Below are 27,856 nucleotides of genomic sequence, written 5' to 3'. Positions count from 1 at the left end.
CGCATAGCGCCTTGGGGCGCTGGATAGTGGTAAGTATAATTTACTATTCTAACTCCAGTCCCCGTGGACCCTAGGGAAGGTGTTGGATAGTAAATTATACTTATTCCCTATCCTAGAGCGCCCCCCAGCGCAATGCGTTGTAATGGTATGCGGAGTAAAAGTCGCGTTGTAATGGTAGTGCGGAGTAAAAAATGCGTTGTAACAGGTGTATACCCACTGGCCATGTGCGTTTGGCTGCCGCACCTGTAGCAGGAGCTTTTCGAGTCGGTGAGGGACCGGGGTTTTCCTGTCGAGGTCTTCACGGGGTGTCGGCTGGACTTTTGACCCGTGAAGGAGCTTGGCTTATCTCTGGGCGTGTCTTTGTCACTTATCCTGCACACTGTTGGTTTTGTGTCCTCCTTTCTCGCTGCGCACCTTTTGGACAGTACCGCCTTTTTGACGATCGCTATAATTTCATGGAGGGGAGCCTCCCCACTCACCCACAATTTCTCCTGCATGCTGGTGTTGACTGTGTGCATCATTATCTGGTCGCGTATCAGGTCATCGTGTAAGGGCCCAAACTTGTAGTTTATAGCCAGTTTCTTAAGTGCTGCGACGTAGTCATCCACCGTCTCCGTGTCGCTTTGTTTGCGGTGAAAGAAATTGTATCTGTCTATGGCTAAGCAGATAACCGGCTGGTAGTGGCCGTCTAAGTCGTCTCGCGCATGCTGAAAGACGTCTTCATTCGTGGCTGCTCTTGGCTTCTTGACCATGTTTTCATACACTCGTAAGCCCTCCGGTCCGAGATTGTGAAGGAGTGTCTTCTTCCTGCGTTTGCTTGAGAACTCTTCTTCGCCTTCGTCCTCTAGAGCCGATAGGTAGTTCAGGAAGTACCCCTTCCAGTCTGCCCAGTTCATGGCAGGTTCTCCCGGCTTACGGAGGAAAGGTACGGGGTTGGTCAATGAGAAGGTTTGGGCGCACATCTTGCTGGCCGGAAGCATGTCCTGTAGGAGAGGGTCATCGGTGGTGCACCCAGCTGACGGCAGTGGATGGGGTGGTGGAACCTTCAGGTGCACCTAGTGGGACTCACTCTGGCCTTCCTAGGCAGCCGCAGGGACGTCCTGGGTGCACTGGCAGCATTGGGGCGCCTGGATTGCGTCTTCTTCAGGACGCAGATAGGTGAGAGGAAGCTGCGTGGCCCAATTGTAGTGAGTGCACCGCAGTGTGGTAGGTTGCCTTGCCCCTTGAGTGTGAGAAGGGTGAGGGTACTCTGTTGGGCCTGGAAGTAGTGGCCGTGGTGCAGAGGAGCTGGTTACTTGCACATGGTAGGGACAGGTGGCAGTGAGGCAGCAAGGGTGTCTTTGTTGAGGGACACTGCAGCAGTGGGAGGCCTGAATCACGCTGTGGCAGGAGAGTGGTGCTGGACCGCACTTGCTGTGCGCGGCCTCGTGAGTGGTGGTATTGCACTCTTTTAATGCTGCTGAAGCTGTAGCAGGGCAGGCGCGCGGACGTTGGCAGGCTCCTGGTAGCGTGGAGCCACTCTCGTGCTGTGCACGTACCTGGAGGCTGGGAGAGGTTGCTTAAAGGGGGTCACACTGTGCGCGCCTACCCCTCTCTAAGAATCCGTATGCCACGCCAGTCACAGGGTTCAGCGCGGGCACAGCAATGACAGCGGCTTCCTCCGCAGCTCGTCGCCAGTCTGTGGTACTAAAGGACGTGCGTGCACCGGCACAAGGAGGACGCGGACACAGTACGTTGTTGCAAGATACTTTAATCTCACGGGGGAGGCACGGGCATTTTCTCTTCTGTCTCACTCTGCCCCACGATCTGCCGCCTCTCGCGATACCTAGAGGAGGGGCCGCAGATCACGTGGGTGAAGAGCACTAGAACGCAACACCACACCCTACTTTTTTATTTTGAAAATGCGTCCCAGAATGCAATAAATTGCCATCGCGTATAAATAAAGCTCGGCATTCCTGGCGTTCGTGGCAGGCGGGGCGGCAGAGAAGTAACAGGACTCTCATCTTTAACTGAAAACCGTGACTTCAAGATGGAGTTCTCACTCTCTTTCCTCTCCTTTCTTTTATTTGCTCCCCTGTGAAATGGATCCAAAAAAGAAAAATTATTTTGCAGGAAATGTCGTATTTTTCTGACATTTTAATTCTATAGTGCAGCATCGGTAATAAAAGATTAAAAATATGGAAAATAACTAAATAAAGTAAGACAGAGAGATAGCAAACTGGCCAGATTAATTATATTCATACCCAAACACATGAGCGCCACTTTTTTAGAGTTTGCCAGTGAAGCACTGTTTTTTTCTTTTCTTTGTTTTCCCTGGGCTTGCAACTAATGCATCAATCCTAGAGGCACTGCAATGTGAGGACTGGAAAACATAATGTGTACTGCGGCTCTGTGTCCAAGGATGGGGTCTTTTTTACCATACTGCTTACGATTTGTAAGGATATAAGCAATGGACATTGAAACGGGTCCATTCAGGATCCTGTAGTCATGTCCTTAACTTTTCAGGCCAAAGCACTCACTGATTTCTGAATAGTGAGTATACACGAGTTAAGGTAACCATGTTGTTCCTGCTGACATTTCACATGGTTTGCAACATTTTGAATTTCCTAGGAGTGCTTTCTCCAGGATGTTGTTACTTTTTTTTTTGTAGGCCGCAAATTGTTCTTGTCTAGTGTGTAATTTAAATTGAGCCCCATCCAGGTGTTTATAGCAGGCAACAATTGGGTTGTAGTAGAAGGCAGTGTACGTTTTTCTTAGTGGGGCAGTATGGTGTTCAGTGGGGGAGAGGATGTGACACTTTAGCCAGAGCTTCTTAATTTGGAAATGGGGAACCAGGTTCAGCCTTAATGACCAGTCCATCAGACCACTCCTGAGAGAGCACAGTCCCATGCTAGACCTTAGAAGGCTTCGACAGACCTTAGAAGCCCTGGTGTCTTAGCACCAGCAGGTGGAACCGAGCATGACAAGTTTAGGTTAACCTTCAAAGCTTGTCTCCCACAATCCATACTGAAGTTCACCTCCAGTCTTGCGGGCAGGCCTATGAAGCAGCACAACCTAGAACAACAGTGACTCTGTCACTGAGGTCACAGGACCCTTGAGAAGGGCCAGCACTAGGGTGGTGCAACCGGTGTGACCGCACCGTTGCTGACTGTGGGTGGAGGCATTATGTTTGCAAGTATATTATGGTTTTAAAAGCGCTTGCTGCCTCCTTCCTGGCCTCCAGCAATTTTCGGCAACAATACAAATGTCATGATGACTCTGGTGATTAATGTTCTTTCTAGGGAGAGATCGGAATTTTGTCTTGTGGAAGCTTTGACTCATGGAAAGGTAGCTCAGAGGGTTAATGTACCTGCTGCAAAGAACATGTACCATGCAGATCACAAAGTGCACATAATGTAAATAGGTCAGTGGGCTTCTGCTTTTGTTAGACAGGCACCATGCAGTGCCTGGCACCATGTGCATGCCAATGTTGGCATGCACATGGTGCCAGGCACTGCATGGTGCCTGTCACGTTGTGCATGCCAATGCACAACATGCATATTTTACATTGCGTCTGGTGCTGCTTACAGCACAGTCTTCCGCAATGTAAAAGGTGTGGGATGGGACCGCCATGGTGGCGGTCGCATTCTAATTGGCATAGCGGTACCGCTTCAACTCTGGTGGTCGGTCCCGTTTACCGTTACAGTGGCGGGTGGACAAAGTCAGCCCGTCATCGTAATAGGTCCCTTTGTTAGGATTTTAACTTGCAAACTGCAAGTAACAAAAAGATCTCTCTAACAAAAGCAGAAGCCCACTGACCTATTTACATTATGTGCACTTTGTGATCTGCATGGTACATGTTCTTTGCAGCAGGTACATTAACCCTCTGAGCTACCTTTCCATGAGTCAAAGCTTCCACAAGACAAAATTCCGATCTCTCCCTAGAAAGAACATTAATCACCAGAGTCATCATGACATGACATAATTTTACTTTGACTTTCTAAGAAGAAGCATTTCTTCTGAGAATCTTTTCAAATAGAACGAAGTTTACCATATAACAGCAATAGACTCATCTTCCAGCCATTCTTTGACATGACAAGCCCCCAAAGTCATTCTCCGCATGCCTTTCCATTGCAGAGTCTCCGCCATGGAAAGGCATGCCCAACCACGCATCATAATATGGATGGCGGTGCCTGCAAGGCACCGCCACCATATTGGGTTCCTTTTCTGCCCGGCCGGAAATCCGACCTGTGGAAAAAGGGGGGAACGGTCTTTCCATCCGCAGTAGTACCCCTCACTATACTAATATGCCAGAGGGCGAAACTGGAAAATTCAAAGGGCGGATCGCCACCGCCAGGCCGGGGGTGGTGATCCGCCCGAGATCCTAATAGGCCCCATAGTACAGTGAGCTATTAACTGTCATCTAAGCGCTGCATACAAACCGCAAGGTATAAATTAGTGCGTTATGGTTTTTCCCCCAGTCTTTGATTATTCTAATGTTGCAAGGAGTGTTCTTTTGGACAGAAATCAAAGCTGATTATTAAAGAGAACCCCCAACCGTGGTTTACATTTTAAATTCTGATTTTGTGTTTCCACAGACCAATCAGTATTAAACTATATGGCCTACTAGTACGGGTGTCATGTGACTCCTACAACTTGTAGTCCTTAGCCTTATGTAACATTTTCTATACAGTGATGTACACACATATTGATTGTCTCTGTGTAATGTGATGTAAAGTGTTCTGACACCTTACAATAGTATGAGTGGCGCTGTAAATCAAATTAAATGCATCTGAGAGATAGTGTAGTTATGGACACTTGAGGGGCACTGTTAAAGGGTGGTAGTGAGGGAATCCATGGCAGAGGTGGTAAGCATTAATGTACAGGGCACCACCAGTGCTAAGGCAGCAAACTTCACGGTCCCTCTGCTTCATTCGCAAGCACTTTTAACATGTAGCAACGAGTCACAAGAAAACAGTAAAACAAAGTTGAATTATAAGGAAAGGGGGCAGGGTAGAAACATGTTGACCCTCGAGGCCTGCTCAGGGGGTCCCACATAGATCTTTAGGCACAAATATTTATTCATTTTTTTAAATAAAAAATACGCGGGGTACGCATTTTGTATTTGTAGGCGGTGGAAAAGGAAAAAAAACTGGAAGTCCGTTTTATTCTTAATGAGCTCCTGGGGGGAGGGGGACAAATCCCGGGGGCAATTTTTTTCTATAATGGGGGGCTTGGAAGTGTGCAACAGGAACAAAAGAATGAAGAAAAAAAACTAATGTCGAGGACAGCGATGCTCCTGCTTCTTGCGTTTTATCAGGTCAATAAACTGTTTCCCATAACACAAAATTTTATTGCAATAAATGCATAGAATTTTAACTTTAGCAAAATCAGGATCAATTTGTGGGTGTGAACTGCTTGCTGAAAATAGTGCCACAGCAGTTGATGTGTTTGGTGCAGTAGCAGGTGGGTTGTCCTTCAACCTCTGTGTTGCAGCACGAGCAAAGTTGTTGGGGTGTACGTTCCTCACGTGTGGGTCCATTTTTGCTGTGCCAAAGGAGTATTTTTGAGTTGGATCACCCCTTGAAAGAGTTTGGAAAATTTTACAGGTTACTTTTGGAGCATTAACCTTTTTTTGCCCTTCTGGAAAAGTAAAAAACTGCCATATTAGAGCTTCTTTCCTCTTCTTTGGAGGTTCTTCAGGAATTAAATATTGCTCTGAAGAATGGCTGGAAGATGAGTCTATTGCTGTTATATGGTAGACTTCGTTCTATTTGAAAAGATTCTCAGAAGAAATGCTTCTTCTTAGAAAGTCAAAGTAAAATTATTAAAATGGGACTGAAGTTTCAACAGTTATAATAGGAAGTGTTATGAACCAATCAAATCTCTTCCTTTAAAGTCACATGGCTTTGTGTACGCTTGCGCTGTGCTTACGGTGCTCTAACGATGTGAGTACGCATGACGTTCCACCGTGATTTGTGTAATTGCTATTAAAAGTAATATAGGATTACTGGAACTTTAAAAAAAAATTTTCATAATTATCCTAGATCATGTCTCCTGTTACTATGTTCATTAAATACATAAATATATGTTTTTAAACAATTAAAAACATTCGCGTCTTTGCGTACGGGGCACCGTACATGACGTCACACGGAAGCTTTGATGCGACGTGTAACGTGAAAGCGTATTCATAGCGTATGCTGAGAATGATTAGCAGTACAAACTATGGTGCGATCACTCTCTCACTGTCAAATCAGAGCACAGGGCGCGCTATGAGAATGGTTAGAAGTGGTCACTTATTGGAGATCCGATTTGGCTGTGTGGCATATCCACGGTATCATAATGTTACTTTTTAGCCTGTTTAAGTTTGAGGTTTGCATGAAATACTATGCTATAGGCAGATATGGATCTTTGGGCAGCACTTATCTCCATGAAGCTTGGTTATTATCATTTACATATAGGTGCCTGAGGGAGGGAAAATAAGTCTATCTGAATGGGAGGATTGCAGAATAGCACCAGATCACTCCTTAATTTGTAGACACATACAATTGCATGGCTATTGTCAGCCTCGGATTGGTAACGAGTGGCACTCGGGCAATGGCATCCGAATTCCAGCCGTGGGCTGTTTTTTGGGCAGCCTGGGGGGCCAATTTGGGCAGTGTCTGTGTTGTTCATGCCGAAAGAGGCCCAGTGGGTGCCTGAGTGGCCTTTCTGGAGGTAGATGCTTCAATTACCTCCCTTTTATCAACAGGCAGTGAGTGGTGTCACTCCCTTTCTCTTGCTGGGCCGGCCCGTTAATATATGCCTTTTGAGTGGGGGCAGGGGGCCTGGGCAAAAGTGGACACACTTGTTTTCATGGGTATTTCACTAGTGTAAACTGATCCGTGCATTTTTTTTAACCCCCCCCCTTTTTAATACAATTTCGCCAAAACAGTGTTTTGCGGAAAGGCTATATGTCAATGTGGGCCACTTTTTTTTAGCGTGCCCGGGCCGATTTTTAATCCCAATCCAACCCTGGCTCTTGTAAACAAGATGCGCCTAATTTGGCCTGAGTTTTGAAAAGGCACTTTGACACCTGCTATCATACCAACGTACAAGTTTACTGGAAACGTGAGTTATTTAATTTGAAATAATGCAGGTTGTTGTGCAATGTTAGCAGGCATCGCTTACATGGAGGAGGAGTGTGGCTCACTGATTAGAGCGGCAGACCCTGATGCAGAGGTCTGGCCCGGGACCAGGGTTCAATTCCCGTCGCGGCAGGGTTTTGAGCTCAAATGTCCGTGGACCCGATAATTCTCGGCACGGTGCCTACTCTAATCATGGGGTCCCACGCTGCAACTCTGGGCAATAGCTTGCTTAGTCTCCACACCGGCCCTAATCGCTAAGGATGCCTGGCTTCACCAGAGGGGTGCCCAGGAGTTGGGCGGCTCACAGGAACAGGCCAGGACGGGTTCCTCAGCGGTTTATTCAGCGCGGGGACACACTGGTAAGTGTAACCATGCGCTTTATAAGCTTCAGAATTACAATTATTACATGATTACGGTAACTGAGCGTGTGGTTTGCTATAAAAAAGTTGTGTTTACTCCTCTGCATGGGAAGCTGGATGTTTCCATCTGGCCGTCGATTCCGACCTTGAAAGAAGAGTCAACCAAATGAGCAGTATAAGAGCGCTATTGTCTCAAAATGGTCGCTCTTACATCTGCTAGAGAAACATTTGTCCTTCATGTAGCAAAAACCCGCACAGAAGTGCATGATTTATTAAACACAGTTTGGGGAGTTAATTCAGAGTATCTTTAATGCGTCCTTGACTACGGGTTACCTTACTTTTTTTAACTTAGAAGCAGTGGCCTTGTGGCTTCTTTTCAAACTATATTTGGTGTCTTCTCGGCATTTTTCCATTACATTTTTTCCAGCATCTTTGGTGGATTCCCCTTAATACTCGCATTAGTTGCCGGTGTGCTTCTATTAATTTGTTTACTTAAATATGGATGCACATCCTGCAGCACACGAGAATATGTCCCGGCTGTTGCTGTTCCGCAACCGAATGCTTAGTTATTACGGAGCGCTGCCTCTGGCTACATTGAGTGCAGTTTATGGATTATCGTGTTCGATTCTCCTTTTTCACATGCGTTCAACCTGTCTTCCATTGCTTGAGCTGTGATTTCGACTGGGCCCTGGATTTTTGTCTCTGCTGTACAGTGTCTCCCAATGTGGATTATGACCAGCTGATGAGCCCCTTAGTGGTTCATGACTTGCTCTGTTCTGGCGGCGGGATTATGGCCTTAGCAGCGATACATGGAATATTGGGACGTTGGAATGTTTTTGCAGCGGTGCATGACTTTTCTTGGCACGCAGTGACATTGAAGATGACCCGAGTTTTCCTCCGGTGGTGATAGAGGCTCCGGTCGTTGAGGAACATGTATGTTCAATCTCACTATTGAATTGGATGGCTGAAATGTTTTCAGATGAGAACAATGACTTCCTCTTGGAGGCTGTTGCTACATACTGTGCTTATACGCGGTTGGATTAAGACTCTTTGATTTTTCTACCTATTCTTTATTATTTAGTTACTGTTTTCTATCAAACAGCGAATCATTTTTTTTGCAAATTTGAACTGGACTCTGCTTTTCAGGCTTGGACTCTGCGTTCCTAATTCGCCCACGTTTATATCACGTGCTTTGATCGAGGGAGGGTGTCGTGGGCAGAGCCTTGCACTCACACCGTGTTAAGTTAGCATGGGTTTATTAGAAGCTGAAACGCCATTTTTGCTTTCCTGCTCTGCTTTGCACACGACACGCACTTGTGATATTGTTTAGAGAAGGCTGAGTACTTTGCTTCACGTGAGAATCATTTGTTATGGTAGATTTCTAGACTGCCTCGCTAGTTTAGTGTGTATAGTGAGAGCATGGAACATCAAGGTTATCTTGGATACTGTGTCTGTTATTCGGAATGATGCTCGCACGTTCGACCCATAACACATATGCAGCTGTTGCCACCTCTGATACTGGTGCGTTTAATAATGCATTGTGGAGGCATAATTACACACAGTTGGAGAACATTCGTATCCTGACAGTTTGTGCAGAACTCAATGTGATCCAGTACTGCTGAGTACCAGAGGTATGGGTCCGCCCATGTAATCCTATGAGACCTTCTGTAGTTATGAACTAACCTGGTAGGTAGGGAGGGTGAAATGTAGGTATGTTTTAAATCTGTTTCCCTTTAGCATTATAGGATGCTTTCTCCCTTTGTATTTTATGGAATAGTTACAATGCTGACAACCTTGTTTCTGATAATATGTTTGATTGTATTATCTAAGGTACTGCGCATGAGATTACGGCATTCGAAATAAACATTTCAAACTTGCACGTGTCTTTATTTACTCCTTGTTTTGGACTGGTGTAAGACTAAAACGAAAGAGTGCTCTTTTTATCCACCTTCCTGGAGGTAATCTAAGTTGTATGTTCTGGGTTGACTAGTCATTGATGTTTTTGCAATAGGACAAAGAACCAATGAGTCACTGATTGCTAGTCTGGTAGGGGGTTTGGGTACTAAGGTGGGTTTTGGTACACCGTAATTCACTGAGGTCCTAAGTCTTTGTGCAAAAGTTCTGTGTAGGAGCAGAATTCCTGCAACAGTAGTTACAACAAAAAGGCTCGATAAAGGGCATTGAGTTTGAATCAGAATATGAAATTGATGAATAATTGATAACCCCAGCCCAAAAAGGGAGCAAATGTGCAAATTGATAGTGGCCTTCAGCCGGGGTAGTTGTTACAATAAAAATGCTCGATAAAGGCCTGCACTTTGAATAGGAATATGAAATAGAAGAATAGTTGATAATCACAGCTAAGGAATGCAGCAAGTAGTTGTGTGTATGTGTGTATGATGTGTTGATTGAGTGGAAGATGAAAAAGGTGAAAAATAAGAAAGGCTGGAGACACGCAAACTAACCACTGCCTTGTCAGTGAAGTGGATCTTTGGATTTCCAGCTCATTACACAGATAGGGTGTTGGATTCCGCAGTGGGAGCAAGAGAAACGAGTACCACACCTAAGGATGCAAGCTAGTGCATAAAGTACACACAGTGTGCGGTAGAAAGGACGCAAGAAAGGAGGGAAGTGTGGAAATTACCCACTGCTATTCACGGGTAGTAGTTACCAAGAAGGCTGAATAAAGGGTCTGCACTTTGAATTTGAATTAAAGAAGAATAATTGATAAGCCCAGCCAAGAAAGGCAGCAAGTAGGTGTGTGTATTTGTGGATGAAGTGTTGATTGAGCGGAAGATGAATAAGGTGAAAAATAAGAGAGGCTTCAGAGATGCAAACTTTCCATTTCTTTGTAAAGGAGGTGGGTGTATAGTTTTCCAGTGTATGTATATCTATATATACATATATATATATATATATATATATATATATATATATATATATATATCACAACACGGATTCCCGGTGAAAGCCAGTACCTGCTCGCGAGTGGGTCGTTTTCAGGGTCCCGGAAACCCAATATAATTATCCAGCCATTCTCCCATCAGGAAAACACGTAAACGACACGCCAGGAGTTGCTGTGCTCGAAAATTTATTTGGCAGCAAAAACAAACAACGCGTTTCACCTCACGGCTTGTTCACGTTTGTTGTGAACTCCAAACCATAGTCCTTTTACATTATCAATTAATGATCATAGAGATAGGACTTTTTGCGCACACCAATAAGTGAAAATATAACGGACATCTTGGAACAGGTAATAACATCATGTCATGCCAGTTACAATCGTAACTTAAGATTTGTAAAGCTGCATAGTGGCCACAATTCGTAACCTTTTACATATTACTATTTGACAATCTACTATGATAGGTTCAACCAAGATAGTTTGTGTTTAACCAAAGATATTCTTACAGCCAAGGACATTATTAAGGTCATATCAATCCATACTATTATAAGTTGGTTACCCCAAAACTTCGTGTGGTTAGGTAAAAATATATAAGCCCGCAATTTTGCCCCAGTGGGCGTGAAAAAATTATTATATGGGCAGCATGATAACCTCTAACCAATATGCATGACATGATAAAATGGAATACAATGTTAATGAAAAATAATAACATTGAAATTGCATTAAGCCCAAGTGGGCATATTTTATATATGTATCACGTTACAATTAGATTTGATAACCACATATTTATCATGTCCTATTAAGTTTCAAACGTACTAACCTATAACTTGTTCTTGGCTGCTTGCATCATACGGTTGGTTTATTGTCATATTGTATTTAAATTAAATCATTAAAGTCTCTTCTGTGCCACACATAATTTTCTCGAACTGGCGTTTCAATGTATAATTGTTCCAATGTCCAAAGTTGTCGAATTAAGTTCTGTGAAATTAAAAAATATATACAAAGGTTTAAAAAGACGACTCTAAGCTAAACAGCTACTTCTTTTTACAGTTTCTCAACAATGTCCAATATACAAGCTGATTACATTTTTTCATTTTTATCTCTCCAAATGAACAGAAAGCTCCTCATGGTTATTCAAACCCTGGGGGAATGTAGTTTCGAAATCGATGATATATTTAGATTCCATTTTTCGAAGGCATGTTGTTCGGTCTCCCCCACGTATTCCCAGGTCCACTTTGTCAAGTACCACCATTCTTAACAAGTTTTCATCTTGAAAATGATACTTGAAAAAGTGTCTGGCCACTGGATATTGTGCATTGTGGTTCTTGATAGCTCTAAGGTGTTGTAGCACTCTTTCTTTGGCTTTTAGGGTGGTACTTCCTATATACCATTTATTACAAGGGCAAATAAGTAAGTAAACACAGTACATGGTGTTGCATGTTACAGTTTTTTGTATAGAGAACACTCTCCCCGTACTTGGTACCGTCACCTCTTTACAGTTAATACTGTTTCGGCAGGCTTTACACGATCTACAGCACCTAAAGCCTGGTGTATCATTGGGTATGTTTGTGCTGGTCACGGAATTGGGGCTGAGTTCGTCTCTTAAAGATTTGCTCTTTCTAAACGTAACCTGTGGGTTGTGGTTTAGATGTGGTTTCAGATGTTGGTCAGTTAGCAACACGTGCCAGTGTCTATTAAGAATCTTCTTCAATGCCATGGCTTGACCTGAGAATGTGGTGATGAATCTAATATTGGATTCACTGTTGTTGACTCTGTTAGTATCTAAAAGTTCTTTCCTCTCTTTTGTGTCTACTCTCTTCACGGCTTCCTGTATGGTTTTGTTGTTATACCCTCGTTCTTTGAAGCGTTTGATCATTATTTCTTGTTCAGTCTCAAACGCTTCCTTGGTACTGCAGTTACGTTTGGCACGTAACAGTTCCCCATAGGGGATACTGTCAATGAGGTTTCTGGGATGTGCACTCCTTGCATTCAATAGGCTGTTGCCGGCTGTAGTTTTCCTATAGAGACTAGTCGTCATCACCGTCCCTATGATTTCAACATTTATGTCTAGAAATTCAATTTTCGATCTGTGTATATGCTCAGTGAATCTAAGATTCATTTCATTGGTGTTTAACTGGCACACGAATCTTCTCACTGATTCTTCTGTGCCGTTCCAGATCAGAAAAATGTCGTCGATATACCTCAGCCACAGGACAACTTTGTTGTTAAATTCGGCGATCTCACTGGACACCTGCTCCTCCCACCAACCCATGAAGAGGTTGGCATAACTGGGGGCGAAGCAGGTGCCCATTGCCGTGCCCTGTAACTGCCGGTATACCAACTCATCAAAAATGAAAAAGTTGTGATGTAGGCAAAATTCAATTAGCTCTAGCAACATATTTGAGTGCTCCAAAAACGCAATGGATCTAGATTTCAAAAAATGCCCCACTGCTTGTAGGCCTAGATTGTGTTTGATGCACGTATACAAGCTATTTACATCTAGGGTAACCAAGATGTAAGTTGGTTCCCAAACAATACCTTCTATACTTTTCAAAAAGTGTGTAGTATCTTTCAAATACGTGGGTAAAGCCACTACAAAAGGTCGTAAGTAAAGGTCAATGTATTGACAGGTTTTTTTCAAGAAGTGAACCTATCGACGACACTATAGGTCTCCCTGGTGGATCAGTGGCATTTTTATGCACTTTCGGGAGTAGATATAGAATAGGAGTTCTGGGATGATCACATTTCAGAAATTGATATTCTTCCCAGGTAAGCAGACCTTTGTCTCTGAAGTTCTGTAATTTAATTTCAAACAGACCTTTAGTTAGTCTTATATCAGAGAAAGAGCTTGCCTCATAACAGTTTACATCTTCTAACTGTCTATGCCCTTCTCTCAGATACTTCTCTTTGTCTAGGACAACCACATTGCCCCCCTTGTCCGCATGGCGGATGACAATATTGGCATCATCTTTGAGACTTTTAATTGCATTATGCTGTTCAAATGTCACATTTTTCTTATTGTTAGGCATACGATCAAGTCTCAATTTTTTAAGGTCTTGCAAAACACCCTTTTCAAACACTTCCACTGCCTCACACATGATCTGAGGAATGAACTTAGATTTTACTTTAAAATCACCAGTGCTCTTTTTATCCACCTTCCTTGAGGTAATCTAAGTTGTATGTTCTGGGTTGACTAGTCATTGATGTTTTTGCAATAGGACAAAGAACCAATGAGTCACTGATTGCTAGTCTGGTAGGGGGTTTGGGTACTAAGGTGGGTTTTGGTACACCGTAATTCACTGAGGTCCTAAGTCTTTGTGCAAAAGTTCTGTGTAGGAGCAGAATTCCTGCAACAGTAGTTACAACAAAAAGGCTCGATAAAGGGCATTGAGTTTGAATCAGAATATGAAATTGATGAATAATTGATAACCCCAGCCCAAAAAGGGAGCAAATGTGCAAATTTATAGTGGCCTTCGGCCGGGGTAGTTGTTACAATAAAAATGCTCGATAAAGGCCTGCACTTTGAATAGGAATATGAAATAGAAGAATAGTTGATAATCACAGCTAAGGAATGCAGCAAGTAGTTGTGTGTATGTGTGTATGATGTGTTGATTGAGTGGAAGATGAAAAAGGTGAAAAATAAGAAAGGCTGGAGACACGCAAACTAACCACTGCCTTGTCAGTGAAGTGGATCTTTGGATTTCCAGCTCATTACACAGATAGGGTGTTGGATTCCGCAGTGGGAGCAAGAGAAACGAGTACCACACCTAAGGATGCAAGCTAGTGCATAAAGTACACACAGTGTGCGGTAGAAAGGACGCAAGAAAGGAGGGAAGTGTGGAAATTACCCACTGCTATTCACGGGTAGTAGTTACCAAGAAGGCTGAATAAAGGGTCTGCACTTTGAATTTGAATTAAAGAAGAATAATTGATAAGCCCAGCCAAGAAAGGCAGCAAGTAGGTGTGTGTATTTGTGGATGAAGTGTTGATTGAGCGGAAGATGAATAAGGTGAAAAATAAGAGAGGCTGCAGAGATGCAAACTTCCCATTTCTTTGTAAAGGAGGTGGGTGTATAGTTTTCCAGTGTATGTATATATATATATATATATACACACACACTGAAAAAACCATAGGTTTTAGGCACGTTATAGTTAGGAATTAGCATTTAAAAACCTTGCAAATTCACTGAAAAAACCATAGGTTTTAGCCACGATATTGTTAGGAATTAGCATTTAAAAAACCTTCGAAATTCACTGAAGAAAACATAGTTTCACACGTTATAGTTAGCTGGACATTTCACTCATACAAAACCATTGAAATTCCCCTGTTACAGTTAGTTCAGCTAACTATAACTCACGCGCCCGCAATCCACTGCTGATGACATCACATATTACATCGCTCATGACATGGTCAGTGACATCACTCATGACATCTTAAATGACATCACTGATGACTTGTGAACCAACGTGCGATACTTGAGTTTGGAAATTGTGTGCTCTCCGAAGTGCTGGTTATTTGGGATTTTTTTTATGTATATATATGTTTGTAGATGTATATATATATATATATATATATTATATGTATATATGTATGTATGTATATGTGTGTGTTTATATGTATGTATATATATATGTGTAAATATATGTATGTATATATATGTGTGTGTATATATGTGTGTATATATGTGTGTGTATATGTGTATGTGTGTGTGTGTGTATATATGTGTATACATATGTGTATATATATGTGTGTATATATGTATGCATATATATGTGCATATATGTATGTATATATCTGTGTATATATATGTATACATGTTTGTTTATATATGTATGTATGTATATATGTGTATATGTATGTATATATGTTTTTATATATGTATGTATATATAGTGTATATGTATATATATGTGTGTACATATATGTGTATATATATGTGTGTATATATGTATGTATATGTGTGTATGTATGTATATATATGTGTATATGTATGTATGTGTATATGTATGTATATGTATATATATGTGTGTATATATGTATATATATGTATATATGTCCAATCCTCTGCGTTCGCTTAGGGCCCCTGCCTCTTGTAGTGGCGGGCCTCGGATGGGATAGCGAATCCCTTAACATCCACAAGAACCTTCTCCTTAAGAAAAGAATGTCCGGGCCACTTGTAGATACACACGTACTTTATTTCAAAATGTGCTTCGCTCGACGCGTTTCGCAGGCTGAACCCGCTTTCTCACGAGAACGAGAAAAGTTTTTTAGTGCAAGATATATACACGTGTCACATGGTATTTGACGTCATACCGTAGTGGTGGAAAACAGACTAGCAAATCACGCTAAGGGCTAAGTACATATCTGCTTACACAGTGGCTGCCCAAACATAATAAATCAAATTATTTTGACATATTTACAACTCAAGCATGCAAAATAATAACGTAGTAAAATTATAACGTAAATTATTTTATCTATTACTCGAAGAAAGTCCAGCCCAAGTGGGCGCTTTAGCACACGCCTCAATAGTGCCCAAGTGGGCAAAAGAATTTAGCGCATTTTTTTCAAGCAATATATTCCCAATTAAATTCTAATTTAGCCCAAGTGGGCCCATGAGTAAACAAAGGCAGGTTGTAAATAACATAATCTTCTTTTTCAGTTATCGGCATTCCACATATGTGTCTCTGGTACCAATTCCCGACAGCATTGATTCCAAAGTTTCTGAAAAAATAATAAAAGCATTCTGTCAAACTTCAATAAACCAAATGGGTTTGTGATTTAAAACTCTTTTTCTCTTACAGTGGTTAAAAGGACGGAAATTCTGAATGCAGCAAACAATTTTATACAATAAAGGATTCTCACCCTAAATGTACTGCTAACTCCTCATGGAGATTGTGCCCCCTCGGTTGTGTCGTTCTGAATTTGATTATTAGTTTGGACTCCAATCTCCTCAGCTCCTGAATTCTGTTACCCCCTCTCGCTCTGGCCGGTATTGTATCCAGTACACAGAAAGAAAGGAGGCGTGCATTGCTTTTATGGCAAACAGCGAAATGCCTTGCTATTGGGTACTGCTTGTCGTTGTTGGTAATTGCCCGCATATGCTCAAGGACTCGCATTTTTGCCGGCTTTTTGGTACTGCCGATATAAAACATATCACACGGGCACTTGAGCGCATATATGGCAAAGTCTGTTAGACAGGTGACATGTTTTAAAATCTTGAATTTTTCCCTGTCTTTTGCCAGCATTATCTCCTTAAGGTTCCTACTGTTACGGCAAGCTTTACATTTGCCGCACACAAAGAACCCATGAATGGGTTTCTTGGTGCCTAGGTTTTCAGGTACCACAGTGCTACATAGGAGATCTTTTAAGGATTTTGGTCTCCGGTAAGTGATCTGAGGGTGTTCCGTCAATTCAGAGGCCAGATCTTTGTCAAGCGCAAGTACACTCCAAAATTTTCCCACTATACTTTTTATCTTTCTGGATTGTGTGTGGTAGTCAGTAATCAATCTACTGGTGACCGTCTGTACTTTACTCAGATCAACCACTGATTTGTCAGAATGGGCTATTTTATCTGTCTCTCTTGCGCTCACTGCTTTTAAAGCATTGGAAATGCACCTCTGTGTGTATCCCCTCTGTTTGAACCGCTCTATCATAACCCTGACTTCTTTATCATAGTCTTCGTCACTGGAACAGTTGCGCCTTGCCCTAAGAAATTCACCAAAAGGTATAGAATTGATGAGATTCTTAGGGTGACAGCTCCTAGCGTGTAAAAGACTATTGCCCGCTGTTTCCTTCCTGAATAAGCAAGTAGTTAACTTGTTATTATCAGCGCGGACTTTTAAGTCTAGGAAATCAATCACCGTTTGACTTATGTGACTGGTAAATGATAAATTGAACTCATTAATGTTGAGCTCTTGAACAAAATCTATGTATATGTATATATGTGTGTATATATATATATATATATATATATATATATATATATATAATACCACGAAGTTTGCCCTTGAGCTTGGGAGGTCACACGGCTTGGAATTGGCCATCCGGCATATTCGTCATTCTCCCCGCATGGTGCCTCAGTTTGTTGTTCTAGCCTGACGCGTTTCGATGCTCCTGCATCTCATCAGAGGCAGCTTGTAATTCACAGTCAAGATAAGCCCTCTTTTATTTCCGTTTTTTCATGCGTGTGTATTTCGTTTACACTGTTGATATTCATATTGTGATGCATGCTGGGAACTTGAGTCACTTCGTTGCATGCTCGAGTTCCAAGAGAGCTTTTGTCGTTATCCCTGAGTGGGTTTCCCACTGTGAAATCATTAAAGCTTTTCATTTTTCTTGGTAGAATTTAGCACGATGTGGAGAGTTTCATTCGATGATGGCCAATTCCAAGCCGTGTGACCTCCCAAGCTCAAGGGCAAACTTCGTGGTATCATGTGAAGCGGCGGCCCCCGCCGCGGGAGGAGCACCATCTCTCAAACGAGAAAAAGAGAGGCTGGGCCAACGAACTTCTCTATGGCCGAACAGCGCTTGGGGTTCGTCGAATGAAACTCTCCACATCGTGCTAAATTCTACCAAGAAAAATGAAAAGCTTTAATGATTTCACAGTGGGAAACCCACTCAGGGATAACGACAAAAGCTCTCTTGGAACTCGAGCATGCAACGAAGTGACTCAAGTTCCCAGCATGCATCACAATATGAATATCAACAGTGTAAACGAAATACACACGCAGGAAAAAACGGAAATAAAAGAGGGCTTATCTTGACTGTGAATTACAAGCTGCCTCTGATGAGATGCAGGAGCATCGAAACGCGTCAGGCTAGAACAACAAACTGAGGCACCATGCGGGGAGAATGACGAATATGCCGGATGGCCAATTCCAAGCCGTGTGACCTCCCAAGCTCAAGGGCAAACTTCGTGGTATCATATATATATATATATATATATATTCACTGAAAAAACCATAGGTTATAGACCATATGTAGTTAGGAATTAGCATTTAAAAAACCTTATTTTACTCACACAAAACCATTGAAATTCCATATATAGTTAGTTGTACTAACTATATATCGCGCACCCGCAATCCACTGCTGATGATGTCACATATTACATCATTCATGACATGGTCAGTGACATCACTGATGACATCACTGATGACATCTCAAATGACATCACTGATGACAACATCCAGTGACTGTATGTTTCTGTAAAGTTAAAATATGTCTTATATATTGAAGAATGAGTGGATGTATAAGTGTCTGGATGATGAATTTAGTAGGTGCATGACTGACTGTATGAGTGAGTGGTTAAATGTGTCTCACTGAGCGCATGGGTTAGTGACTAAACTGTCTTAATTTGTGCATCATTATGTCTGTTGTTCTGTAAACTGCTGCATGTGTTGATCATTAGCTATATGAGTAACTATATGGGTTATTGATTGGTTGCCCAAGCATTTGTATTGGAGACTGAGAGTGTGTGTGGGTGGCTGGGAGGTGTATGACTCTGTGCATAGATGTATGGGTTCAAAAGTGCATGTGGAAACAGCTGTATGGGCGGTTTACTGTGTGCATGAGTGTATTGGTGAGTGAATGGATATCTCAGTGCTACATGTCAAAGTAAGTACATATGTAAAACACAGTACATGTGGTAGTTGACATATATAAATAACTGTGCATAAGAGCCAGTGAATGTGTGAGTGGCTGTATGGATTATTGTGAACTTGTATCAGGGATTGTATAACAGAGTAAATATGTGTTATTATATGTTTCAATAAGTAAGGTGTGTTTAACGATATAGTTGAGCAAATGGAGGTGTGATTGATTCTTTGCAAGACTGATTAGGTGTGTGAGTAACTCCATGGATGAGTGACAGTCTGTGAGTGTCTGTTTACACTGAGTGTATCTACGGTTATATTAGAGTCTGAAGAGGTTCATCGTATCATCACATGAATGATGTCATGAGTAATGTCAAATGAGATGTCATCAGTGATGTCATGAGTGATGTCATTTGAGATGTCATCAGTGATGTCACTGACCATGTCATGAATGATGTAATATGTGACATCATCAGCAGTGGATTGCGGGTGCGCGATATATAGTTAGTACAACTAACTATATATGGAATTTCAATGGTTTTGTGTGAGTAAAATAAGGTTTTTTAAATGCTAATTCCTAACTATATATGGTCTATAACCTATGGTTTTTTCAGTGAATTTTCAAGGTTTTGTAAATGCTAATTCCTAACTATATATGGTCTATAACCTATGGTTTTTTCAGTGAATTTCATAGGTTTTTTAATAGCAAATCTTTATAAAAATAATACATTTTAAATCTAATTTTATATTTTATAATTTTTTTATTTTTTTTTAATATTATTTTTAGTGCGCTCCCGGGGCGCGGACAGGTGAACGCACGGGTAAGCGCAATCTTGCGGCGCGCCCCAGGGCGCGTACTAATGCGCGTCCCGGAAGCGCTATTGCCGAGAACGAAAACAACATTGTGACGTATCGCGTAGCCGCCACGCCTTGCGTCATAAGACACGTATCGCGTAGCCGCGAGATGCGTCTTATGACGCACTGCGTAAGCGCACCCAGAAGCGCATACGATCGCGCAACGTAAGCGCCCCGATGCGCTTACGATACACGCCCGGGACGCGCCCCGGGGCGCGTAGCGTAAGCGCGTCAAACCATGTGACTTTAAAATAACACTTTTCATTGGTTCAGAACTTTTTTTTTTCCAAATTGTGTGAAACCCACCCATTTCTCTCACTATTGCTTTGTACTTGGAGAGAGCAAGAGCTGTTGTGTCTACTCTATCTCCTACTTTTCTGATCTCCAGCAATGGCTGCAAGAGAGTCATCCAGCAGTGATTCAGAGGGATTTTTAGATGAGGACCCTCCTCAGCAAAAGAAAAAAACCCATTTCATCTGGAAATTTTACGAAATCCCAGAAGGACAGAAAAAAGTCAACGCTCCCAAAGTAACATGCAAAATATGTGGGAGTAGTTTATCCAGAGGCAATCCTCTGAAAAAATATAGTTTTGGGAATGCTAATTTGATCCGGCATGTGAAAAGAAGACACCCTAACAACTTTGCCAGGGAGAGTGTCAGAGAGCTGGCACGGAATGCACCCACAGATGGCGGCAGCACCTCCACTGGTGGAGCAACACCTTCGGGACCACCCCGTGGAAGAATGGTCCCTAACATTCAGCCGGTGTTTGCGGGCATCAAATTTTCGTGCACAGAGTGTGACGAACTGCTCTGCTATGGGGAGCAGAGTGTTGAACTGATTGCCCTAAAGAAACAGCAACACCGCTGCTCTTCCAGTCCCTAAATGTTCAAATGTTTTTGCTCCTGTTGAGCAGTTTTGGAATCCTTGTTTTTGTTTTTCCCTTGAAAAAAATCCAAAAAAAATATAAAATTGTTTTTAAAAAGTCTAAAAAAATATAAAACAACAAAAACAAAAAAAAATATATAAAACAACAAAATCAAAAAAAAAGTTCTTTTCAGAACTACCTCCAATTTTTAAAAAGAAGCTTTATTTTTTTAAAAGTCTGTCATTTTTAATCTCCATGGTACGCTCCCCCGTACGCTCCCCGGTGCGCGTACCGGGCGCTCACCCCCGCGAAAATCGATTTTTTTTTTATTTTTTTTTTCACCCGCGGGAGCCTTTTATGGCCCCCACATGAAACCTAGGGGGTCAGGGGGTGTGTACCCTGCCCCCTCTTGCTCATTTCCCCCTTTGATTTTTGCCACCTCTTGTGTCTCAATCCTACCGAGACACAAGATGGCGGCCGCTGCGGACTGTTTCGAATGTTTACAGACACCCGAGAACCAATCAGCTTGCCGTGCGCAAGTCGCGTTGCGCGCCTGGAGCGCTCCCCGGTACGCGTACCGAGGAGCGCTCCAGGCGCGGCTCTAGATATATATCTTTTTTTGAACGTTAATTTCTCAAAATCCACTGTAGCACATATATTGAGACCTACAAAAGGCACATCGGGCTACCAGTCCCTACAATTTTGCCAAGTTTCGTGCAAATCCATTCAGCCGTTCGGGCTAAAAGTGAGGCCAACCGCCCTATGGAAAACTCAATGTTAAAAACACGTTTTGGGACCCCCCTTTTTTCTCGACACCCCCTTGACGAAACCCCCCCAAATTTTCAGGGGCTGCTCAGAAACAAAATGTTCCATTTTCCTGAAAATTTCAGCCAATTCCGTCTACAAACGCCAAAGTTATTAGACATAGAATTTTCAAAAATCCCATAGGGAAAAAATCCTAACTATATATACCTACTGGCGACCGCCAGTAGGTAATATGTGTATATGTGTATATGTGTATGTCTATATATGTATGTGTATCTATATGTATATATGTATCTATATATATATATATATATATATATATATATATATATATGTAGTAGAATCATCTCAAGGTAGAAATCCGTAGGAAACAGACGAAGCGAACCCGATTGATGGTGCAATATTTTTATTTAATGCCCAACACCACCGCCGCCATAACTCGTTTCAGTCCGCGTGGGGCCTTGATCACATGACACAGTTGAGGGTGCGGATTCAACATTTAAAGTGCAAGTATGTGACGTTTATCCTGTGCATTAACTGTGTTACGGAGATACAGACATGGAAAAAATACGACATCACTGCCATGTAATAGTCGGTTGGTAGAGGGTCACCAGAAATGTAAATACATTCACTAAGTGCAAACTAGAGCATATATGATAAAATACCATGAGAATAGCAGCAAATTGAAGAAATATATAAATATATACTCAATACATTACTGTTCAACTCTAAAAATAACATGGGTTGGTAAAACCATACTTATATTTATGAATAAAAATGGAGCTAAAAAAAAAGTTAAAACAATGTAAAACTTTATCTCAAGAAGTAGCAGCATTATTCAAAATGCATATAAGTCTAAAATAGCACCTGGGATAAACCCATGCGGTTTAAGATGTTTAGAAAAATAGAGCCCAAGTGGGCAATTACCAAATCATCCATGTCAATAAATTAATCAGTGCAAAAATGCGCAGAATCATGTTGCAATCAAAAGTGCAAACCGTGTGCAAAAGTGTAAACAACGAACAATAAGAAATAAAATTCTCAAATTGAAATATTAAAAACGTTAGGTAGGCAGCCGCATAAGTGTACAATTATATCATACTGATTAATTATAGATAATTGAAAAAATCTTCACTAGCGTTGAATCAATTTGGTGCCTTACAGTCCATTACTATGATGTACCATGTCTCTAGTTTACGTAACGGGGATTCACAATCCCCACCTCATCTCAGTGGTGGGACCATGTCAATCACATAGTACTTCAGATTGACAGAATTCTTGGCATGAAATTCATCAAAGTGTCTTGCAACAGAATAAACAGCATCGTCGTTGTTAATGGCACGTATGTGCTGGAGTATCCTCTTGTGGACCTGCAGTCTAATGCTACCCACATAGCGCAGACCACAGGGACACTCCAGAACATATACTGCAAACTCTGTCTTGCAAGTAAGCTTTTTCTGAATGCGGACATGTCTGTTGTTGAAGGGAGCCATATATTCAGTCTTGCTGACTCCATTTCTGCAGGCTTTACAGACAGAGCATTTGATAAAGCCCTTGCTGCTGTTGAGCTAAGAGCTGTTAGTTCTAACCTCAGGGCTACTGGACACCAGGCAGTTGCTCATAGATCTCGCCTTTCTGTATGTAATACTGGGTGATCGCGGTATTTGAATCTCTAATACCAGGTCACTTCTAATCAATGCCCAATTTTTGTTCACAATCTTGCGAATTGTTTGGTGTTGATTATTATATGTTAGGATCAGTCTGGTCTCAGTTTGCTCAGTCTGGACCAACTTAATTTTACCTGCTAACGCCTGAGACATACCAGGTTCATTAACTTTACGTATGACCTTGTCAATCGATTCAGGAAGATAGCCTCTTCTTAAAAACCTGTCCCTGCACTCTCTCTGTGCTGCCATACACTCCTGGTCAGTGCTGCAAATTCTTCTTATTTCAAAGGAACAAGGGTCCACAGCTTAGAGAGATTTCAAAAAGAACCAAATAACATAAAGACCACAATCGGACAATATGTACAATTCTTCTTCTACCCAGCCGGGCAAAGAATTTATTTTAAGAATGTTTGACAAGGGGTCAATTCAAATATTACGATGTCATATCAAACATAGTAGTGTTTGAAAGTAAGGCACAAGCCTGTGCCGTACTTATTAAGATCGAGAGAAGTTGTGAAAAAGGGTGCAGGAGAAAGAATAGTTTACATCAGGCAAAGAAAGAGTTGAGCAAAACAGTGGTACTACTTTTGAATTTAGATTTGCAGTATTCACTTTAGTAGAACACACAATAATGATTCACAATATTAAAAATGTATGTCTACATAGCAGTGTCGACGGCGTTTCGATCCTATGCTCTACAATAAAAGGATCATCATCAGGACTTAATATATGCCTGGAATAACATACAATAGTCAGGCCTGTAAGGAGAAACAGGAGAGAACAGAGAAACAAAACAATTTTTTAGAGGCTGCTCTGTATTTCGAAATATAGGGCGTCAACTTGGTCACACTCTCAATAACATGCAATTCGGAATCGCAGTGCGGTGACAGTGTTTTCAATACTGAGTTTCTTAATTTTATTCTGGAGAGGATGTGCCTATTTCGTGAAAGGTAGTCATTTCTGTGAACGTGAAAAAATGACCATTCGTGTTTTTACCAGTTATTCTGTCGGACTAGCCAAAGTGTGAGACCGTGGTGGGGGAGTGCAAATCTTATACTTAAAAGAGCGTGGGAATGGCCAGAGTAAAGTTGCCTCTTTGACGTACCCAAGGGCGGGTTTGAGGAGGCACTTTCAGTAGTTGCTGTAATCAGTGCAGGCTTATACTCCATTAGCCCTGAACATCATGAGGCTGTAAGAAAGAGCGGACGTTAAGTCTGACTCAGAGCCGTACTTGTTCATAGCAAGATATCAGTTGCCGGCTCTTACCAGTGAGGTTTCAGTGTCCTGGGATGGCTGCCCAGTCAAGAGTGCTCATTCAAGGGCGATATATGGGGATGATCTATGAGAAAAATTGCGCGATGTTAAACGTGCAAAATTAATGGATTTCGTCATGGGGTGGAAGCGGGAGTAAGCTCACCTTGGAGTTAGGATTGATCGTAGGCAAGTTATATTGCAGTGAGCGCCTTGGTTGGCGTTCTCACCCGGGTATCAGGGGCTCCGTAGCGGCGGTCGGAAAAGTAAACGATCCGCTATGATTAAGGAAAAAGGGAAAAGGGGAATGGAGTTGGAGTAGCCCACACGCTTTCCGTATTCTAATGACGAAATGGGGCAGCGGCATGGTCTTACCTTATGCTGGGCAGGATGGCGATGCATCTATTCCACGCACGGGTTGTTGCGTCCACGCTGTAGGGACTGGGCTCCGGACTTAAATGGAGCGCAGTCACGTGACGTTAGTGATGGGAATATTCGTGAAGTGTGGCGGCCATATTGGAATGGTGTTTTGGCGCTTCCAGTGCGTGTTTAAGGGCTAACCAGGCAGTGATCATGCATTTGTGCAATTCTGTAAGAACAGCTTCCGCTTAACGCAGTGTCATAATTAGAGGGTTTAAGGACGTTTTTTTAAAAAAAATTCCGGTAATTTCAAAAATTGGTCGGACAGAGGTACAGCATCAACCAATAGATTGTGGTGGCCATCTTGGAGTGGTGGGGGAGTGGATTTATGTGCTTAGGGTACGTGCCTGGCAGGTGAGAAAGCATGCAATTTCAGCAACATTAACCTGCAGGGGCACAGTATTCTATATATAATGGTTATATACATCCATGCATGTTCTTAGTAAACAACCTGGAAATCATTTGCACTGCCAGTTTTGTTGAGATACAATCAGAGCAGATTTGTCCAGTCCTCGCTCCTATTCAAGCCAGTCCTAATAGTGTTGAATTGGATGATGGACTTAAGTTCCTCTCGGTTCAGAATTTGAGCCACATTACCCTCTTTGTGGGAGTTTGATGGATTTCAAGATGGTCCACTTGATGTCATCGGCCGTGTGGTTCATCTCTGCAAAGTGCTCTACCATTGGAGCATTCGGCGTGTTGCATCTTATTCTACTGCGATGTTGGCTGATTCGTGTCTTGGTCTTTTGAACTGTTTGCCCTATATACATTTTGTCGCATGGGCAGAAAATCGCGTATACAACATTGCATGTATTACAGTTTGTGAACGATTTCATATCGAAGTTTACACCATTGTGACTAATATTCCTGGTCTCAATTGTGAAATCGCAAACAATGCAGTGTCCACATTTGACATGGCCCCTCAATGGTGGCAGCCCCCACGTAGAATCAAGAGTAGTATGGGGAGTGGGGGTTGGTAGGGCTGCCCTCACCAGATGGTCGTTCAGGTTCTTACTTTTTCTAAATGCGAAAAGGGGTCTTTCCAGGGTGAGGACACCAGCATTTATGGTGGGCCAGTGCTTCAAGATTGATTTTCTAATTTTGTTAGACACTGGACAAAATGTGGTCACACATGCAATTCTGTCTTTGTTTTCTTTTAGCTTTGGTGTCAATAGGGCATCCCTTGGACAGTACCATGCCCTTTTTGAGGCTGTTTTAGCTATTCTTCTCGGATAGCCACGCATTTTTAATTTGGTTGATAGGATTTCGGCCTCCCTGAAGTAGTCAGTTTTGTTGGAGCAGTTACGCTTTAAGTGGGTTCCCTTGTTAAATTTAAATACGTGAGCGCAAATTCTTCTTATTCAGAGCATTTCCCCGTAGGGAATGCTCCTAATTAAGTGTGCAGGATGATGACTGGACGCATATAATATGGCATTGCTGGCAGTCGGATTCCTATACATTCTAGTCTGTAGTTTATATTCAATAAAAAAATCTACATATAGAAAACATATCGACCTGTTGCTTATCTGACCAGTAAAAACCAAGATTCACGTTATTGCTGTTAAGTTTCTCAATGAACTGCAAAGCTTCACATTCCAATCCATTCCAAATTATCAAAAGATCATCAATATACCTAAACCATTTCACAACGTTTTCTGACATGATTTCTGAGTAGGTGGGCATAAGGACCTGTTCCTCCCATTACCCCATATGCAGACAGGCATAGCTAGGGGAGAAACAAGCCCCCATAGCCAAACCTCTCACCTGCTGGAATACTTGGTTGGAAAATAAAAATAAATTGCTTACAAGACAACAACATTCTGTTGTGTTCGTAAAAACAGATGGGTCTTGTGTTCAAATAATGTTCAATAGCTTTTAATCCATCCCTGTGATGGATGCTGGTGTACAGGGAGGATACATCCAGAGATATCAGCAAGTACTCAGATTGCCATGTCATTCCCTCTAGTTTCTGTAGCAAGTCACCAGTATCGAGGATAAAAGGAAGGAAGGTTTTTTGACATAGTCCTGTAAAGAAAAGTCAACATACTTGCTGGCGTTTCCCATGATGCTATTGCAAGCTGAAATTACTGGGCGACCAGGTGGCTTCACATTGTCTTTATGAATTGTGGGTATAAAATAAACTATGGGCATCACTGGTTGATCATTCTTTAAGAATTTAAACTCGCCCATAGTTAGTAAACCTGTGCTCCGCCATGCCAGTATATTGGTGTCAAACAGATTCCAGGCCAGTTTGACCTCTGTCGTTGTTGATCTTTTATAACAGTCCCTGTCGTTAAGTTGACCAAGGGCCTCCTCCATATACATTTCCCTCGGCCACACTACGTTCCCGCATTTATCTGACTGGCGGACAACAACATTCACATTGTTTTGCGATTTCTTGATAAGTTGATGGTAAGTAAAATCACGGTAATGATGTCTCTTATTTATATTGACTTGTTTTTGGTACAGCAGCCTCAAATCCAGTGAAACTTTTTCATGAAACATGTCTATATTGTCTTTCAACATCAGTGGACAAAACGTAGATTTAGCTTTAAACTTGGTGGGGGCTGTGATGACTCTTTGCTCTGTACCCGAATTAGAAGACACAGTGTCAGTACTGTTCTCACCCTGCATTTGTAGTAAGTCCTGCAATAATTCTGCATCACCCACTGTTAGTAAAGGTGGACTCAAATTGGGTGCTACAGGCGGTGCTTATTGTGCTGACTTGTGTAATGAATGAAACTCGCGGAGTTTCAACTTGCGCACGTATTTAAACATGTCAATTCTGGTACCAGTATAGTCAGTTACTTTTAGCACTAAATGATAGCCCCCAATGCTAAAATGCTGGTCTCTTTTTCACTCAATGATAGATTAGTAAGATTAATGACAGTTTGAGAATCACTAATTTTGGTGCTAGAATCTATTTGCGCTTCCATTGTTTGCGGGGTTTTCTGTTGGGTGGCTTTGTACTCACGTTTGCGTTATTTGTTACATCTCAGCCTTGCGCCCCGCTTCCTCTTGGTGCTTTGTTGGCGTTTGCATATCGAGCACCAGAGCGTAGCGTCTGCCTCCCATCCTG

At 42.1% G+C, this 27,856-nt stretch overlaps 1 long non-coding RNA gene across 1 annotated transcript; it reads right to left on the bottom strand.

Annotated features, from left to right (window-relative positions):
- Positions 1 to 1,787: 1,787 nt before the first annotated feature.
- On the bottom strand, positions 1,788 to 27,856 carry LOC144753855 (uncharacterized). Its single transcript, XR_013594568.1, has 3 exons — positions 27,752 to 27,856; positions 11,185 to 11,342; positions 1,788 to 2,074 (listed from the first exon to the last, which is right to left on the bottom strand). It is a non-coding gene; the product is annotated as an uncharacterized LOC144753855 (long non-coding RNA).

Source organism: Lissotriton helveticus, chromosome 5_1 (genome assembly GCF_964261635.1).
Source record: "Lissotriton helveticus chromosome 5_1, aLisHel1.1, whole genome shotgun sequence".
In the NCBI taxonomy this organism is placed as follows: domain Eukaryota; kingdom Metazoa; phylum Chordata; class Amphibia; order Caudata; family Salamandridae; genus Lissotriton; species Lissotriton helveticus.
Note: the sequence above shows the minus strand (reverse complement) of the source record. Positions and strands in the feature narration are given on the sequence as shown.